The sequence below is a fragment of the Dromaius novaehollandiae genome, chromosome 3 (assembly GCF_036370855.1).
Source record: "Dromaius novaehollandiae isolate bDroNov1 chromosome 3, bDroNov1.hap1, whole genome shotgun sequence".
In the NCBI taxonomy this organism is placed as follows: Eukaryota; Metazoa; Chordata; class Aves; order Casuariiformes; family Dromaiidae; genus Dromaius; species Dromaius novaehollandiae.
Genome location: NC_088100.1, coordinates 32,629,150 through 32,647,770, shown reverse-complemented (window position 1 = coordinate 32,647,770; position 18,621 = coordinate 32,629,150).

The following is an 18,621-nucleotide window of genomic DNA, read 5'->3' as shown; positions in this document are numbered from 1 at the left end:
TTATTTAAATACAGAATACTACAGTGGTAAGTACAATGCTTTTAGGTCCAAGTAGGAATGTTGCTTTCAACTTTTTTAGAAAATAACTTCTACAAATTTGCCTGTGCAAGACTACAGTTGGTAAATGCAATCATCAATTTTATCAATATAGTAGCTACAGTCATATTAACACATCCAAGACCTTGATTATATGCAGAGCTATTTACCATTATGCTATTTTAATGTTCAATTTCAGTACTCTAAAGCAACATAAAAATGAAATAATAAAATTGCAAGTATTTTATTCATATTTATTGCTAAATAAATGGGCACAATAAATTTGAAAGTCAAAGTAAGTGCTTATTTAATCCATATCTCTGCATCCATATACTTTCTTCATTTGCCTTTCATCTATTCTCAGGATTTAACCGATGTTATACTTTTAAGTCAACAGTTATACAGATTTATGCCAGCTTGATGTCTGGCAAGAATTTTCTAGTCACAGTCTGAAATGTAAAAGAACTCTGAATTCAATAGTATCTAAAGGCTGTAGCTAAAAGTGAAATAGAAGTACACGCACAAAAATTTAGCTGTTGTGTGCCCTCTAAAATGACGTAGTGGCCTAAACATATTGCAAGTCAACATCCTAAGTCATCCTGTGTATATGTCTACTTTGGGGAGCTGGAGAATGTGTGTACTAATAGAAGATGACACTTGAAAGGAAAAAGAATCTATCATAGACTGTCCACAGTGTTTGCAAGACTATTTGGATCTATGGACAGTGCAATTCAGATAAATTTTACTATTTATTAGGAATGCGAAATGAAACATTAGATCTTACAAAAGAGCATTATGAATAAATAGAAGATTCTTAAAGAAAGCAGATCTATCTGTATGCTGTATTGAGCATAACATTGGCATCAACCTTTAAATTGTTTCTTTTTGGCACTTCAAGTGTGGTTTGGACACCATGGATTAATTTAATTTTGGAGCAAGGCCAAGCGATTTAACATGAACGTGCCACTTTGATGAAGTTTGGAATAGCTAGGAACAGTTCTGATTCTTCTCTTTCCTGGAAGCCATATAAGCGGAGCCCATATATAACTTGTTAATAGTTTGAACTGAGTACCTAACTTAATCTTGCCAATTAGTCATTGACTCAACATTAGTGCTGGAACTAACTATGCTGTAACAACATAAAGTAGGCTCCTGCAACCATTTAGTGAATGAGTATTTTCACATGCAAAATTGTTCAGGTGCATTTAGAGTCTGTATCTAAATCAGCAGATAAAATCTATAATTATTAGAGTAGTAGTATCTGATATAGATACATAGTAAAGAAAGTATTTAATTATACAAAATTATGCTAGGAAGATGAACTGTCACCTCAGGCCAAAGACTGAAGATTTCATTATTTAATTATTTTTAATTAATATGTTTTAACTATATATTTTATATATTTTTATATTTTATATATAAAAATATATATAAATACATATATTATATATATTATATTTTATATATTATATATATATTTATATATATTATATTTATACATATATATTAAATATATGTTTTTTATACAAAGTATTTTTATACATTTTATTATTTCCATTCTCCTGAAGAGGAGTAATTGATGAGATGCTAACAGGGTGTCTTCAAAGAAGAATATGTACTTAGGTCCCACTTGTTTGCATTACTCTTCAGTAAGATATCAAATTTTGTATGACAAACTGTGTTCACCCAAATCTTTTCAGTACAAATAAATACAGCTTGATGTGTCTTCAAGCTTATTTGGGAGCTGATTTTGGCTTACATATCAAAATTACAAGGTCAGGGCTAAGAACAAATAGAATGACCTCTTTTAAGACTGACTGCTTAGCTATTCATCAGCAACACTGAGTTCACCCCTCCTAGTGCAATACTGTTCCATTTCCCAGAACTTCAAACAGAAAAGTTACTTATTTAAGGAACAGTTCTCATGTTATGGATACTTCATTGATTTCAAGGGAACTCTAAGATTTACTTCTACAGAGGATTTGACTCCTGGAGAATAAGTTTAGAAGGTAGGCTGAAGCTGAATAAGATAAGCCTCTTGACAGGAATAAAAAAACCCTACTCTAACCACAGACTGTAACAACATATAACTTTATAATTAGCCATAACAGAAAACAAGACCTTGTATCAGGCACACAGGATAGTAACATTCAGCATTTGTCTTTACGGAGGGTGTTTCTTCACCACAGACGTATTTCTGGGTATCAGGCCCTGTGTTTGAATTCCAGAGTAGACTAGCCTAGTTATAAATGACCAGACTTGCAAGCCTTCCTCAGAGTCCTCTCTAACACTGAGCTTTCCTACATAAGTCCGCAGGACTTCTGAGTGCATCTCATGGTTCTTTATGCAAACTGCTGTACGTATGTTCCCAGTGCACTGAGGGAGAAGATGTCTGTACTGAGCACACGTTTGGGATTGTGGGAAGACAAAGGACTATAAGTACTCGATTTGACATGTTTCTTTACCGTAAAGACCACAGAGTTAATAAACCAAAAGCAATTTAAACATCAGTTTAAATCTAGCTTGAAGCAGTGTCAGTTTAGGGCAAGGGAATCATGTAACTTTGATTACGTCTGTAAACAGGAACTTAAATAGCAGATGTCATAAAGCCTGGATGTAAACTGTGTTACTTGAGGCACCTGAGATGCCTAAAGTAGGAATAAAATCTCCATGGGTCTAGAGTTAGGATTAACTGCCCCCTGGAAATGCCTCTCCTCCTTGATTTCAGGGTGACAACATTCCTAACTCCAACCTGACAACTAAGTTTCTGAAGTTAGGTGAGATGAAACTGTGCTTAAGATCCTTGGTTAAAGGTTTCACAGAATCTGTAGGCATCCAACATTTATTTAGTTATTTAAATAGCTGGTTATTTAAATTTGTTTAGTAAGACTAGTACAGCTTTTGTATGTAGATAGTATTATATACTTAGAATTATCTACATTCTACATATGTCTAAAAATTGACTATAAAAATGACCTGAACTACTAAAACACATTTTTACAATTAAGTTTATTTTGTGAACAATTTGCATAACTGACTTATATCCATGTAGTTCATATTTTTAATTAAATCAAAGTCTGTATGCAGAGGACTTAAGGGAAGATTCCACAAACACTGGAAACAGATAAATGATTAATTAAGAATCTTCAATTATGTCTGTCTAATACTCTCCCATTTACATTCAGAGCAGCTGTTCTCAACAGCTTTATTAACACAAACAGATGTTGTACTACAGTAAAGATGTATATATCTTTTTTTAAGGTAACCCTCAACTAAGTACTTCTGTTTGGTAGAATTTTAGATGGTATTTTTAGTGGATGTTTTCTACTCCTGCAATTTTCTCAGGATGTTAAAAGATGAATTTTCAAATTAATAGAAGAGAGTTCTCCACTTATATCCTAGATAGTCTCAGGGAGTACAGACAGCTAGTGGTAACTCTTTGGCTCTTCACCATCTTGGATTTACTTTCATGTCAGAAGTTGGCTCAGAAATTTTTAATACTTCTCAGGCTAACCTAGGGTCACTATGTTGGATTCAAACATACTGTCTAACCAAACTCCGTAATTGATTGCATTGAACGCGTGATGACAGCTTGTCTTCAGCCTGGAGCAAACCAGCAGGTTATCAAGACAAGGAAACATCAGACAAGGAAAAGGGGCAGGAGAAGGGAAAGATTTTTTTTAATATTTAGCCCATGGGGGGTTGTCAGTGCTCACCTATGTGCACTTTTTCTTTTTTTCTTTTTCTTTTTTTTGCTAACAGCTAATAAAACATCTACATTATTTAAATATTTAATAATACCTAACATTAATATCTAATATTTAAATATTTAATAATATCTAATATTATTATGTAATATAGGGCTAAAATATCTAAAACAATAAAACTTCTAATTTATTTAATGATTTACTTATAATCTTTCTTTGAATTACTTACTAGTATGACAAAGTCAGGAGCTGAGGCAATAAAATATAATGAAAAAAATAGAAGCTAAAGTTAAGACACTAGAACATTATTTGATGCAGGGTAGCCAAGTGGATTGTTTTGGACTCTGCTGTGTCTCTCTGACTGTTAGGGTAAACAACTAATAGCTAATGTTGATTAAATGACATGCACTTAATCTCTTTGGGTATAGACTGTCATGAGAGACAAATCTGCTTTAGATCTCATCAATTTTAAAGCCCTGTAAGCATTTTATTTTAACAATACAATGAGATAACAGTGACATATCACCATGTGGCTAATTACACTTATGGACATTTGACAAAGACTATGCATCATAGTGAATTAAGGACTTGATCTTACTTTTATCATGCAGCTAATGGGTATGCTTTTGATGTCCTAGAAATAGTCAAGCCATAATTTTCCCCCCATTTAAGTAGTATTTAACTTCATTTCTCTAAAGTTAACATATTTATTTAAAAAGTCCTAATTTTGACACAGTTGAGAAGTACCTCTAACAGTAATTAATTGAAAGCCTATCAACATTGAGAAGAATAAGAAAACCACAATGCAAGAAGAAACAAAATCCAAAGAAACACGCCTCACTACCAAAACAATACCACCAAAAAACTTCCCAAATAACTTCATTAGCTTAATGTCTAATTTAGTGGCCCTGAAGTTAAAAGAATTCTTATCTAGAAATGAAATTTTGTCATTCCTTTTCTTACCATTTCTCCCAAAAGAAACTTTCTCCTACAGGACCAATACTACTTCTATTAATCACCTTGTATCCCATTTTCAAATTTGCTTTCTTAACGTATACCCGTTCTGTCTTCTATAATCTGTGGGAGACCACTACTATACAAACCCATTCTAGTCTCCCACTGGAATGAATGAGCGAAAGAGAATTAGAAAGTTAGTTGGATTAAACTGTTTTGCCTTTCTGCAGATGACAGGAAGTGCTGATAAGATCTTTCATTGAGAAAGTCACTGTATGCTTTGCTATAAACTTCAGCTAGGCCAGAATTTCACACCTGGTTTCTATGATCCCTATTAAGTTGCTGTTGCCTTTGCTATAAGCTAAGAGTACTGGAGACTTCAATGAAGCCAGGTTTTCACTCTAAATAGAAAGTATTACCAACACTTCCTGTGATCCTCAGAGAGCAGATATTAAGAAATAAACATGCCAGAATGTTAGTGTTTGCCAGAAAGGCTTTTGTGGCTCCCAGGGTATGCTGTGTTTAGCAGTAATAACATGACCTGAAGAATAACAAAGAAGAGACAAACCTTGTAACCCAGGAACTCAAAAAGTATGATATAGAAGCTGTGCCTTTGTGAGCTTTTGTCTGGATTATGATAGAGTCAGTAACAGCATGCTAATACAGAATTTTTTTTTGGTATGGTTGAAGTTCTTTACTCTGTTTTGCTTCTTCATCCCTTTCCAGCCCTCACTGAGTGTAGATTCCTTATTTTCCTCTCCTCTAGTGATTGCTGGAGTTCCTGGTCTGGAACCTCCAGTCAGACCACTGGTGATGTATCTAGCTATTTACAGATTAACCAATGCTCTGTTTAGTTGTTACCGAAAGGCAGCTAAATACTATGAAAAAGCAAATTCATGAGAGGAAGCCCCTTACCTTTGTTTCAGCAGGCTTTGAATGGGGTTATGCTATCATCCATACATTTATAAGGCCATAATCTCTGTAACTGACCGCGAGTTGGCCAGGGTATTGTAGTGGAGCTGCCTGCACGTTATTCTGGAACTGATCAAATTCAAAGGTTCCTCATATCTAAAAGTAGACCTTACAGAACTTGTAACAAAGTAACTCCTTAAATAGAAAAAAAATCAGCTCTATTACAAATTAAATAAAAAGGTTTGAAAACAAGTCTACTGACAGCCCTCTGTATCTTTGAAGGATAGGTCTCTTTCCTCACATTCTCCTGTTAGTTTAGTAGCATTTAGTTGGTACTTAGGTTTCACAGAGCCTTCTGGGTCTCCCCAAAAGTCTTGTCTTAGCTGTCATCCCTGAGACTTGGGCTTGGGTTTTCTCTCCGCTGCAAAAAGCCTCCCTTGACTCTAACTTCATGCCTATTTGTTCCTCTCTCCTTGTCCCAATTTTTCCCTGCTGAAGCTTCTCCAGCTGGGCTTGCTAAACTACTTCCAAAGGTTCTCCCTCCACAGGACCCTGTCTTAGAGCCTCATTCCCTACTGATATTTTACTACCTGTCACAACTATTTTTCCTGATTTCTTTCATAATCTAGATCATAAAATTTCATTTCTGACAAATTCATAATTTCTAGGTGAGCTATACTTTCTCTTCAACAAAGCTATCTGATCTAGTTTTAAATGTATAAAATTACAGAGATTCTAACACATTTCTAAGCTAAGTTGCAGTGGTTAACCATATTTATGTAATTTTTTGCTATATGCCTCATTTCTCTCTCAATCTGTCTAGCTTTAGTCTTTAGGCATTAGACTATGATATGCTTTTATCTGTTAGATTAAATATCCTTCCAGTATCAGAAGTCTTTATTTCCGTGTACAAACTTCATCAGCTCTTCTCCTGAATAACAAAGATGAATTGAGGGCTTTTGTTTTGTTTGTTTTTCACTACAAAACATTTTTTTTAAGGAATCGTTCCTGCTCACCAACATCAATTAGAATGCTGAGTGCTTGGATGCCTGAGGCAGACATAATGGCATAGTTTTATCATCAATACCATATAAAGTAATAATCCAGCTTCATTACTGCTACTTAGTATTTCTTTCTTTTAAGCCTGTATCTTTTTAGTCATCACGGTGCACAAGAAGCTATCATCATTACCCTAACTCTCTTTAGGAGTTACAGCTTTCCAAAATACTGTACTCCATTCGGTAAGTGTAGACCTGTGTTATTTATTCCTATTAGTCTGACCTTACATTTGGTTTTGCTACATCACTTGTATACTGGGCAATCTAAATTCACCCTATGAAAATGGGCATATAATTATTTTCTACTCAGTCATTTTCATGTCAACTGCAAACTATCTGCAATGATTTCTAGCCGAGTGAAGCAAGGCCCTGTGCTCAGTTTAACGATGTTTATTTGAAGGTAATGTGATAGTTTTGCAGCAAGCCAGCTGAGCAATTTCCAAATTTCAGGGAATGTTCTAAGTACTTGTAAGAACATTGTTTATTTTTCTGAAAACCAGAAAACTGGACCGGGAAAAGTCTGACTGAAAGGAGTTTTGAATCTGCTTAGCACAGCCTTCATTTCCAGCCTAACTTGTAACGGCTTACATTTCAAAGAACTAGCTGATCAGTCATTAAAATCATTCAGGCTTGCTCCCTCTCATACCAGAAGGTACATCAGAGCCATGCTTGCAAACCCACTTTTGTACAGAATCAAGCTGGTCCTAAAGGTAGTCATATGAAGGCCCTCAAAAGACAATACAGAGCGCTGGTTGTGAAGAAAAGTCAGCAAAACTAAAACCCAAACAGAATAAAACACAAACTGTTTACCATCTATGAAGGCTAACGCTTCAAATGTGGTCCAAATACCGTCAGTGTAAAACTCCACCTGAGCAAAGATGATGGTGAGTTCAATAACGAGCACAATATCAATGCTCACACAATAGAAAATGTTAAAAAAGCAACATATCTATAAAATGTAGAAAATGTCCCATGTCTGAATATGCTATTTAAACTGCATAGAAATAAAACTGAACTAATTAGCACATATAAGTTCATGCTACAGAAAACAAGGTAAAACATACATTTTTGCTAGATGACCAGTAACATACAGTGCCTGCACAGTGGAGAATGTGCCCAAACCTGATAAAGATGAAATGATGCACAGTATACCAAACAAACTGAAAATAAATGATTGATAAAACTAGGTGAGGAAGGGAGCAGTTTAAGCAATGTCAACACTAGAATTACTTCACCAATGTAGGAATACTGGTATGTTATACTAGCAAAATAAGCCTAGTGTAGCTGCAGCAGGTATCCCCTATTTCTCCTTGGGATTTCTGATAATGATATGTGAATAACCTGTATATAGTGAGTCCATGGAGCCTCTAACTCAGAGGATGGTAGGATAATTCAGGCTGGAAGGGAACTCAGGAGGCCATCCATCCACTCCTGCTCAAAGCAGGGTCAACCATAACGTCAAAACAGGTTGCTCAGGGCTTTATCCAGGCAGCTCCTCAAAATCTCCAAGGATGAAGACTGCAAAACCTCTCATGGCAACCAGCTCCAATGCCTGGCTGTTCTCACAGTGAAAAGGTTTCTCATTATATCCAGTCAGAACGTCTCTCATTTCAGCTTGTGCCTGTCATCTCTCATCCTCCCACCAAGTACCGCTGAGAACAGCCTACCTTCATCTTCTTGACATTCTCCTTGCATGTGTTGGAAGGATGCTATTAGGCCCCTAAAGACTTCTCTTCTCCATGCCGAAGAAGTCCAGTTCCTGGCCATAAAATATCTTCTTCTAATAAGTATCCTGATACAGCATGAAACCAGACTCTTTACAGATTGCATTTGCTTTACATCTTTTATGTAGCCTACACTGAACAGCTGATAACTTGGCTATCAACTCTTCCAGTACGTATAGTCAATTCTTCTTCACACTAGATTCCCACCAGAGAGAGTTCTTCTTGAAGTGACTGAAAATGTGCTTTGTGAAAGATCTTGTTGTCCTCTACCAACAGGTATGATCTGTGCGCCACATCGTTTTGTGCACTGCTTCTTTCCTCTGATTAAATTTTCAGAGATAATGAGTGCATTATAGCAAATAGTTACCTTGATTAGAGCAGAATTTCTCACAGTTATCTTCTCCTTGGTGATCGTAAAATGTCCATCTCATTTATTTGTTACTGGCTTTTATGGCCTGTCACCGTAACAAGGCAAATAATAAGGCTGTGAAGAGACAGGGCTGGAAAATAAGAAGGTTTTTATACAAAAGCAAATATACACACAAAATAAATTCATGTAAAAAGTCATTTAAGTGAACACTTGCTGTGCACCATTATACTATTTTATAAAAAAACTCAACATTTCTAGTGTATCTGTATCACTTTTTACTAACTGCTAGAAAAGATTTCAAGATTTAATAATCTATATCAGCAGAATCTCTTATTCATTTGTTTGTTAGACAAAGTATTAAATTACTAGCATGCATTGTATTAGTATATTGAAGACCTTGTGTGGTGGGAAGCCAAAAAGCTCCCTGCAGGAGACTCTATAATCTAATTGAAACACAATGCCAAAATTATGAAAAAAATAATAAAAGAAGATAAATGAGAATTATATTAATACACATATGCATTAACTGTTTATATAAAAGAGATATAAATAAGATGTAAAATAAATTTCAGAAATTATCAATTTCATAGCCATTATTTGTTGTCATGGTATTCTAAGTATTAAAGCAGAAATGAGTAGTAAGGGGTATTTTGAAGGAAGACATGAGAGAAGGCTCTGTGTACTGGTTTATGAAGGGTATTCCATATTTTAATAGGCTGCGTGAAAAAAGGGGGCAGGATTTTGGTGAACAAGTTGAGCATTTCAGTAATAGAAAGCAATATGGTTCCTGGAATGAAGGAATGAAAAGAGACACGGAGGTCTGTCAATACATAAAAGAGAGAGACAGGATTACACAAATCCATACTAGTATGAAAAAAATCTCTGTATTTCATGCAACAAGTAGAGACAAATAGAGACACCAATAGAGACTGAAAGAAGGTGAGAAGATCAACATGACCAGATATAATATGATTTTCCATCTCTTTTTGAATTAAAGTTTATCAAAGGAGTTAAGAATGGAAATACTATAGTTGTAGACATGAGAAAAAATGATATTTTAGACAAGAATTAGTCATACAATAATAGAGAAGAATTAATTCTTGAATATATAATAGTGAAAAAATAGCAAGATTTAGATATACTCTGGTTGTGAATATCTGCAGAAATGGAGGATGTGCTGATGGCACTACAGTATGGGCTTGAATGCCTTGGAAAGCAATGATGCCATCAATAGTGACAGAGCTTGACAGATATAGAGTAAGATTTTGAATAACCCATTTTGGTTATGTAAAATCAGATTTACTTTAAAGTCTATACTTGCATAGCTACAAAATCACTCATATTTTACCAGTCAATCCCTGAAATTTTGCTGTACTAAAACTGCTGAGGAAATTAGAGAAGTTTTTCAAAGTGAGGACTTTAAGATTTGGCTTCTACTGAAATCCCTGGCAAATCTCCTATTTACTGCATAAGGCCTGGGAACAATTCTGGAGACCCACAGTATGGGAGCCCTCTGGTGGGTGAAATATGAAAATGCCCCTAAAATTCAAATTACTGCAAATAAAAATTCTCCTGCCATTTAAACTATATTTTTATACCTAAGATGAGAGCATTCTCTTCTTATTAATTAATGCAAATTTATTTATTAAAAATCACCCATTACAAAATGATGAATTTCTTCACCACTCCTCCTCTATAATCACCTTTCAGTTTTTTTTCTCCTACTCAAATGTCCAGCTGCAATCCATAGAGACAGGCAGTTCACTCACAAGGAAAATAAATGAAACAGGAAGAACATGTTAAACTAAATTCTTGTCCATATCATTGAAAAAAAAAAGAGTTATCTCATCTATCCATCTCTGCTGTTTCTATTACCAGAGACAGGGAACATTAAGTCTTAGCAGCAGCTTGAAGCCCTAGCATTCCTTTGGGTCTTGTAAAATAAATATTATGCACACCAAAACCTTCAATACTGAATAAAACCCGGAGATTGTTCCTCACTATTTACAAGTGCATGCCTGGCTCTGCCAAGACAACTTGCATATACTCAGAGAGGGCCGTTTGACTACATATGCTTGAACTTTTTCTTCTCAAGATTCAGTCCCTTTCTTCTCCTAGTAGAGAAATCAGTACTTCATTGTATCAGTGTTCATTCACAACCAAGTGATACATGATACAAACAGTTAAAGAACATACATTTAAAAAACGATAGAAATAGGAGAAAGTAAATTGCTCCCCTGTGAAGTCAAAACTACGGATGTAACTGCTGCTATACAGCTACACATCAAAAGGCCTAAATGATAATGGATAAAGCTAGCAGCTTTAATCTCATGTCATTCTTTCTCTTCGTGATGTTGCTTCATTCTACTGCCCTGTATTATTCAATTCTTGGTGCAGTTCCTGAGAACAGCAATTTACTTTGTGTTCTCCAGAAAGCTACCTTCTATCTAACTATCGTTGCTCTGTAAGTGGTATTAATCACTGGCTTATTCAGGTTGGAAGGGACCGTTGGCACCTTTCCTGTCCAACCTTCTGCCCAAAGAAGGGTCATACAGAATTGAGACCAGGTTGCTCAATTTTTTTATCCAGTTGAGTCTTGTAAATCTCTAAGGATAGCGTGTGTACAACCTCGCTGGGCAACCTGCTCCACTGCTTAATTATCCTGACATTATTTTCTTTTCTTATATATATCCAATTGGATCCTAATATTTCAGTTTATGCCTGCTGTGTTTCCTCCTCCCACCATGCACCGCTGTCAAGAGCCTGGCTCCCTTTTCTCAGCAACCTCCCCACAGGCACTGGCAGGCTGCCGTTTGGTCCCCCAAGCCCCTCTCTTCTCCAGGCTCAACCAGCCCTGCTCCCTCAGCCTCTCCTCACAGGGCAAGTGCTCCAGACCCCAGCCATCCTGGTGGCTCTCTGCTGAGCTCACTCCGGTTTATCAATACCCTTCCTGCACTGGGGAGCCCAAACCTGGACATGATACTCTAGTGTGGTCTAATGAGGGTTAAGTAGAGGCAGATAATTCCTTCCCTTGATCTACTGGCTGGGGTCCTGTCAACACAGCCCAGGGTGCTGTTGGCCTTTGGTGCTGGCTTGTGGCCATTTCAGCAGAGCTGCTTCTGAGCCAGCCAGTCCTGGTCTTTATCACTGCAAGGGTTGCTTCCTTCCCAGGTGCTGGACTTTGTATTTGTCCTTGCTGAATTTCGTAACGTTCCTGTTAGCCCATCTCTCCTGTCTGTCTGGGCCCCTTTGGATGGGAGTCCTGCTCTTGAGTCTATCAACAGCACCTCAGACTGTAGTGTCATCTGCAAACTTGATAAGGGTGCCTTCTGTCTCCTGCACGTTACTGAACAGGACACGTTCCAGGAGAGACCTGAGACACTCCACTTGTAATGGGCCTCCAGGTAGAACATGAACCAGTGCCTTTTGGGTCTGAAAATCCAACCACTTCATCAACAGTTCCTCACCTGCATAGTAGCCCACTCATTTAGATTAATGCCCTAACCGGAATACAAAGATGCTGTGGGAGACTGCCAAACACCTTGCTAAAATCAAGGTAGAAAGCATCCACTGCTTTCCCCTTATTCACAAATTTAGTAATTTCATCATAGAAGGCAACCAGGTTGATCAAATACTGACTTCACTATAATGAAATTGATATATTCAGGTTTTGAGTAAATATAGCATAGAGTGCTTCAGGAAGAGTTACCAACTCTTTCTTTACACAGGGCAGCATTAAGGCTATCTTTTTTGTTATTCTGGAACAAAATAAAAGTGAACCTCCATGTCCCTGGGCACAGGTCTAAGGCCTATTTTATTGGTCAGAGCTGAGGCCCATTCCTCACAATAACATGACAAGACCTCTCCTATGCTATAAAAGTAGCAGCTAGACAGCCCTTGTTGTTCAGGAACCTTTGTACAATGCATATCCTTGGTTTAAACATTTGAAATGGATCTCTCATCCATGAATTTCTCTAATTGATTTTTAACATATTCATACTTTCAGCATTCAAATCATCCTGAGGTAAAGATATCTTGTTTTTAAATTTTATGAAGTACTTCTTTTTTTTAAGTCTGCTGCCTGATTTTGTGGCCCTGCTTTTCTTTTTATGAGAATGACTATTTATTATTTATTCGCTGTTCCTCATGGCATTCAGAATTTTTGAGAGAATTTCTGAGATAGGCAAAACAGCTCACAATGTTCATGAAGTGGGAAAAACATGGATTTAAGCTAAGAGTGTAATGACAGTTTTTGGTTACTTATTCATGTCTCATTGCTATAATTATTTACCTTTTTGACTACCACTGAAAATTAACATTTTTGAAAGTCAAACTCACTGGCAACTTTCCCATTAAATTCAGGAGTTCAGGATTTAACTTACTGTTCTGCTTCTTCATCTCAGTCTGGTTTCCTCTGTCCAGCCTGGAAAAACCTCCAGACAGGCTCCTTCCAAGTTTACACCTTGGTTGTAGTTTTCCCATGCATGGAAGAATAGAAATATCTCTAACAATTTAGAACAAATATGTAGAAGACAGTAGTTTGGATGATCTAATATGATCAGCCAGTCAACCTCAGTTCATGATTTGACTAATATTAAAAAAAAATACTGGGAAAAATCTCATTTTATTCTGACTGAAAACATCAGGCAGAAAGTTTCAATGGAATACACATCTTATCACATTTATTTTTGTTCAAAAACCTCATTTCTGTTGTTGAAGTTCGCACTGTTTTCAGTCTGAACCTCCATATACATTATTATGTAGTAGCTGGTAACATATTAAAGTAAGAACAATTATTCTAAATTGTCCCATAAATTCTAAATTTGTAACTCAAATAATAATTGATATTTTCATTTAGCATTTCTCCATCTTTTAAAAGATGATCCCTGTCCCCAATTAAAAGAAAGAAAAAAAGAACACCCCCCCCAAGAACTATTACTATTTCTCCTACTTCAGTATTACCACAGCAATTAAAGACACATGCATCTTAATGTAGCAATTAGCTATACCTCATGGAAGTGCTATGCTTTGATATATAGCATTTTAATCACAGACTATGTCAGGTTTTTATTTTCATGTTAAAACACTCATGTTCTGATGACTTAGCTTTTTCTAGGACAATCATCCACTTATTCATGTGTATCAATTATTTTGTGGAATATATTGTCGAAGGATATTGTTAAGACTTAAATGATAAATAGACTTAAAAAAGGATTTGAAAAATTGATAGAATGGAAAGTCTATCATTAGCCTCCAAAAATTATGATACAACCTTTGAGCTGGGCTCCCTGACCCACAGGCTGTCAGTGCTGAAGGGTATGCTGGGAGGAGCACCACTGTACGCATACCAGTTTCTTATATGCACGCCCTAAATTCTGCTAATTACTGATAAACCCTTTTTCCCAACCAAATAAAAATGTTGAGCCATTGATACAATAACAGCATGAAAGTATGAAAGTATTCATATTGAATAAGGTCTAAAGAGCAAAAGAAGTTTCTCTCAGCGAAAAGAAATGACAGACTGGAATAAAGCCAAGCATGCTGGAGAGATCAGCATGTTTGAAGAGCTTGAAACAAGGTAACATTTAGGATAAGAAAACAATACAAGGAGTAAAGATGTAAAGCACATATCATGAGGTTCTCTATCAACCTGGAGATAAATAGTGTCCAAGTTAATTTTGTGAATGCCTTCTAAAACATTGTATGTTAATTATCATGCAGATGGACAGATTCCAATTTTGTCTTTTTTTTTTTTTTTTTTTTTTTTTTTTTTTTGCTATGTGATATAGTGGATGCCTCTGGTTCATAGGATGAAAAATTATCTTTTAATAGTGTCTTAGGAAGAAAAAACAAAGCTGTGTGACTGGATTAATAAATGTAAGTACGGACCGAAGTACAATGATGGAAGGAAAGATGCCTGTGTTCACATGATGCAATATGACAAACCAAACTCAGAAATCTAGGTCGGTCTACACTAATGGCAAATGAGCTACAGCACTAAATGAAACAGTAGAAACTTCCATAGTCAATTTTCTTCACATGAGTTTAAAAGGTAAAAAAAAACCAAACTAATTACAGGTAATAATACCAATGGTTAATTTTATGTACTTGCACAGTGTCAGGCCCAAAGCATCTTGTTCCATGGGGCTGATAGGTTTTACTTGATTCTAAGCTATATAACACAAATAATAATTATACCTTAAAGTACAAGGCCACAATATGTTTGTCATATAGTGCTCACCCAGTTTCATTCTCTTCTTTTACCTCTAACATCAGAAAAAACATATATTGAAAAAGAGTTACTCAGCAAGACAATTTTAAAATATGGGATTCCCATTAACCCACACACTTTCAGCCTCCCTTAAACTTGTGGGATTATCAAGCGGGGAAGGGAGTGATTTAGTCAAGTGAGAAGGCACACCTGCTCTCTCATGGTATGTACACTATCTAATTCAAGTATGATACTAATCCCTTGTCCAAGTCAGAATGAAGACTGTATCATGTTCTGGATACTTTAATTTCTACAATAACTCTCCTGCACTTTGTGTCTTTTTACTACATGAATACTTTATTAATAAATAAACCTGTATAATTTAATTTCATTGAGTAGCACATAAGACATTTTGTATAGTTTGTGATTATTTCACCCAATATATACGGATTTTTAGTATAATGGTTCTTTTTAGATTAAATTTTATTTTATTTAATACAACAAATTTTGCAGTCTTTATCTTTCTTAGAAACGGTCTTGCTTGGGAAAATGGATATGGTATTTAGGGAAGGCGACTTGCATATTTTTTTTGTATTGCTGCCACGATAATACATACTAGCTTTTTGAGGAATACGATGACAGCATTCCCTTCATTCATTCTATTATTTATTCACACATTTATTCTCTCATTGATCTTTGAAATTCCATTTTTTTTTTTAATATGTGCACTGGGAATCTTAAGGAGTCTGTTAATTATTAGCTTGCAGTCAGGACAGGAAGCCCACATGGGCTTATCAACCCCACAAACCCCTTTGGAGATCATCCAGACCCACGTTTTGTACTGTACTCACCCTGTGACTCCATTCACTCTGCCCTACACAAGTAGTCCTATCCACTGCTGCTCTTTAGCAGTCACTGATCTCACTGCACACTGTGGCATCTTGACGAGCTTTGACTTGCAAGAGCAAGGAAGGGGGAAGGAGGAAGGGAAGAATGTCCCAGTCTAGGCAGGAAGAAAGGCACATCCACTACTGGAGTGTAAGGGAGAACAGCACCTTATGGACATCGGCTGGCTCACCTTGGAAGCCATGCTAGCATAACCAGGCTGTTGCAAACATGGCACTAGCGTGGAGCACTGCAGCCAAGGCTCATTCTAGTGGCCATGAGGATTCCAAGCACTCACCAGCACTCATGCGGCACCACGTTGGCTTTCAGAGACGAGATGATCAGTAATTTTGGTAGGTATGAGGCCACTACACTGGCTGGCCCATACAATACCTTACCTTCTCTCAAACAGTAACACTCTTTATGAAAAATACACTTGTCCTTCTGACCTCCTCTTCCATTTATGCAGAGTGGTGATGTTTCCTCTGTGCTAGGAACCAACTGCCTCCTTTCTAATTTGTTGACTCATGGGCTCTCGTTAATAAGTCTTAACGGCCAATGCACCTTATGGAGTTTTGTTATGTGATTGCTTGTTTTCACCCCATGGCATAAGTTATAATGACATAATTGGGTTTCTGAGTCTGTGCTGATGCCATGCAGAGCACAGGCCTAGCATTAGCTGTGTCTGCACAACTGAATGGGCAAGCTCAGGGTAGAAATAGACGATCTAACATCAGCCAGAATAAATGAACGTTTGTGTTCTCTCCTAGCAGGGATCTTCAAACCTGTACTGAAAGAACGAAGTACAAAAAAATACAGGTCACATTCTCTTTTGGTCTTCCAAATTATCTAAGAAACATAACTTCCTTAGCGAACCGAGATGCGGCCATAGAAATACAATAAACAAAACCTATAGTTGGCTGTCTTCACCCAATACCTTTACATCAGGTTTTGATCCTGTGTACTACCTGAGAGGTTGCAACTCTAGTTAGGCTTGTGACAGTCACTGTAAATGAAAGTGCCATGTATGCAGATGGATACCATCTGTCAACGTGGCAGTGCAGTAGCATGATATGGTGGTACAGACTGATGAGTAAGTGTACCAGCCTTGCATGAGTAAGTGCAGGTAGACTCTGGGCACTCCAGGTGGCAGCTGTCCTGGAAGTTGTCTACACTGACTGTGAAGGACAAGCACAGCTCCTGTAGATACACTATGTGAACAGTCAGGAAATCCAGCCTTAAATATATCGTTAGTACCCTCTTACGGAACTGTGTAGATGTAGCCTAGAAGAAAGGGAGTCTCAAGTTTCCCAGGAATACAAAACAAGGGATGAAATTCATCTCTCCAGAAGACAGCATCAAAGTCCACACATCATTTGGACACCATTGTTAGGGCTGAAGTTTATAGCTTCACTGGCACAAGGCACAGGTGAAAGATCACTATTTGAAAAAGTAAAAGATACTAGCTTTGCTATTAAACAGGATTTTTTAAATGTTTTTGCATGCATTTGACATCTGCAATGTCCCAGTAACAGTAAAAAAATTGAAGCTGGTTCTCTGAATTCTATTTGTAGATCATTCTCCAGAGAAAGATCTGTTGATTATATGTTATTAGAATATGACATAAAATGTTTTAAAGTTTATAAACTCTGAATAGTTTATAGGAATAAAGAAAAAAACACAAAGACAGCTACTAGAGATTACAGGGTATTGAATTTCCACTCTGTCTACACTGTGCATAAAACCATTAAATCCATTTTGACAAAAATCAAAGTTCTTCTTTTAAACTATGAATTACAGTAATCATTTTACATGCGAGGACATGGAATAATTCTCACTGAAACCTTGGAAAGCTTGTCTTTTACCTAAATACAATTAGGTTAGCAACCATATTTAGCAAATAGGAATGCATCTGGCAGTGATGCTTATTTCCTGAAAATTATAATTTACTGCAAAATATATGAAGATTTTAACAAAAGACTCAAAGATAAATGGTATTTTTCTCTTTGTAAAAACTGTTTATATAATTTTGAATTTTTTTACGATTTGTTAATAGACTCCGCATAAACTCTTAAGTGTTTATTTTAGTCATATTAGAGGGGAAAAAATTTTGTTCATGCTGAGGTTACTCTTATGGTTTATTTACTAAAGCAAGTTAAATATTTAGATAGCCGTTTCGGTCAGAAGAAAAAGATTTGTGGTCAGGATGTAGCTATAGCATTTCTTTTTTTACAACAGCCTTAACTCTTAACTAGTTATGCATTTCTGATGTTCACTACTTCAATATTTTATTGATAAAGGTAGGCAATGTTATCAAATTCACAAAATCTTTATATACTCAAAAGTCAGATTACTTCCCATTTTGGAAAAGAAATACTTCTAGTGCTGTTCTTTAAGTTTTTAATTCTTCATGGGATCTAGGGTAATTTTGAACCATAACTTACATACTGTATAATGCACCCATTTTCCATGGAGATCATTTATTAGCTTGTGATTTGAATCCAGAAGACTGCTTTTCATCTCCAGGCCTTAAACAACCAATGTTCTGTGCACCAGAGAACACGTTTCACTACCTCTGTCCATCTCAGTATGGGCTGGCTACATTGGAGTTACCCATTAAGTATGTTGACTTTGACCCATAAATACCTAATATTTCAATAATTTCATCTTTGCACTGTGTCTGATACCTCTACAATGCTAGAGCTCAGCAGGAATGTTAAACTTACAGCCCTTTTTCTATTTGATAAAAAGATGCTGACTGCAA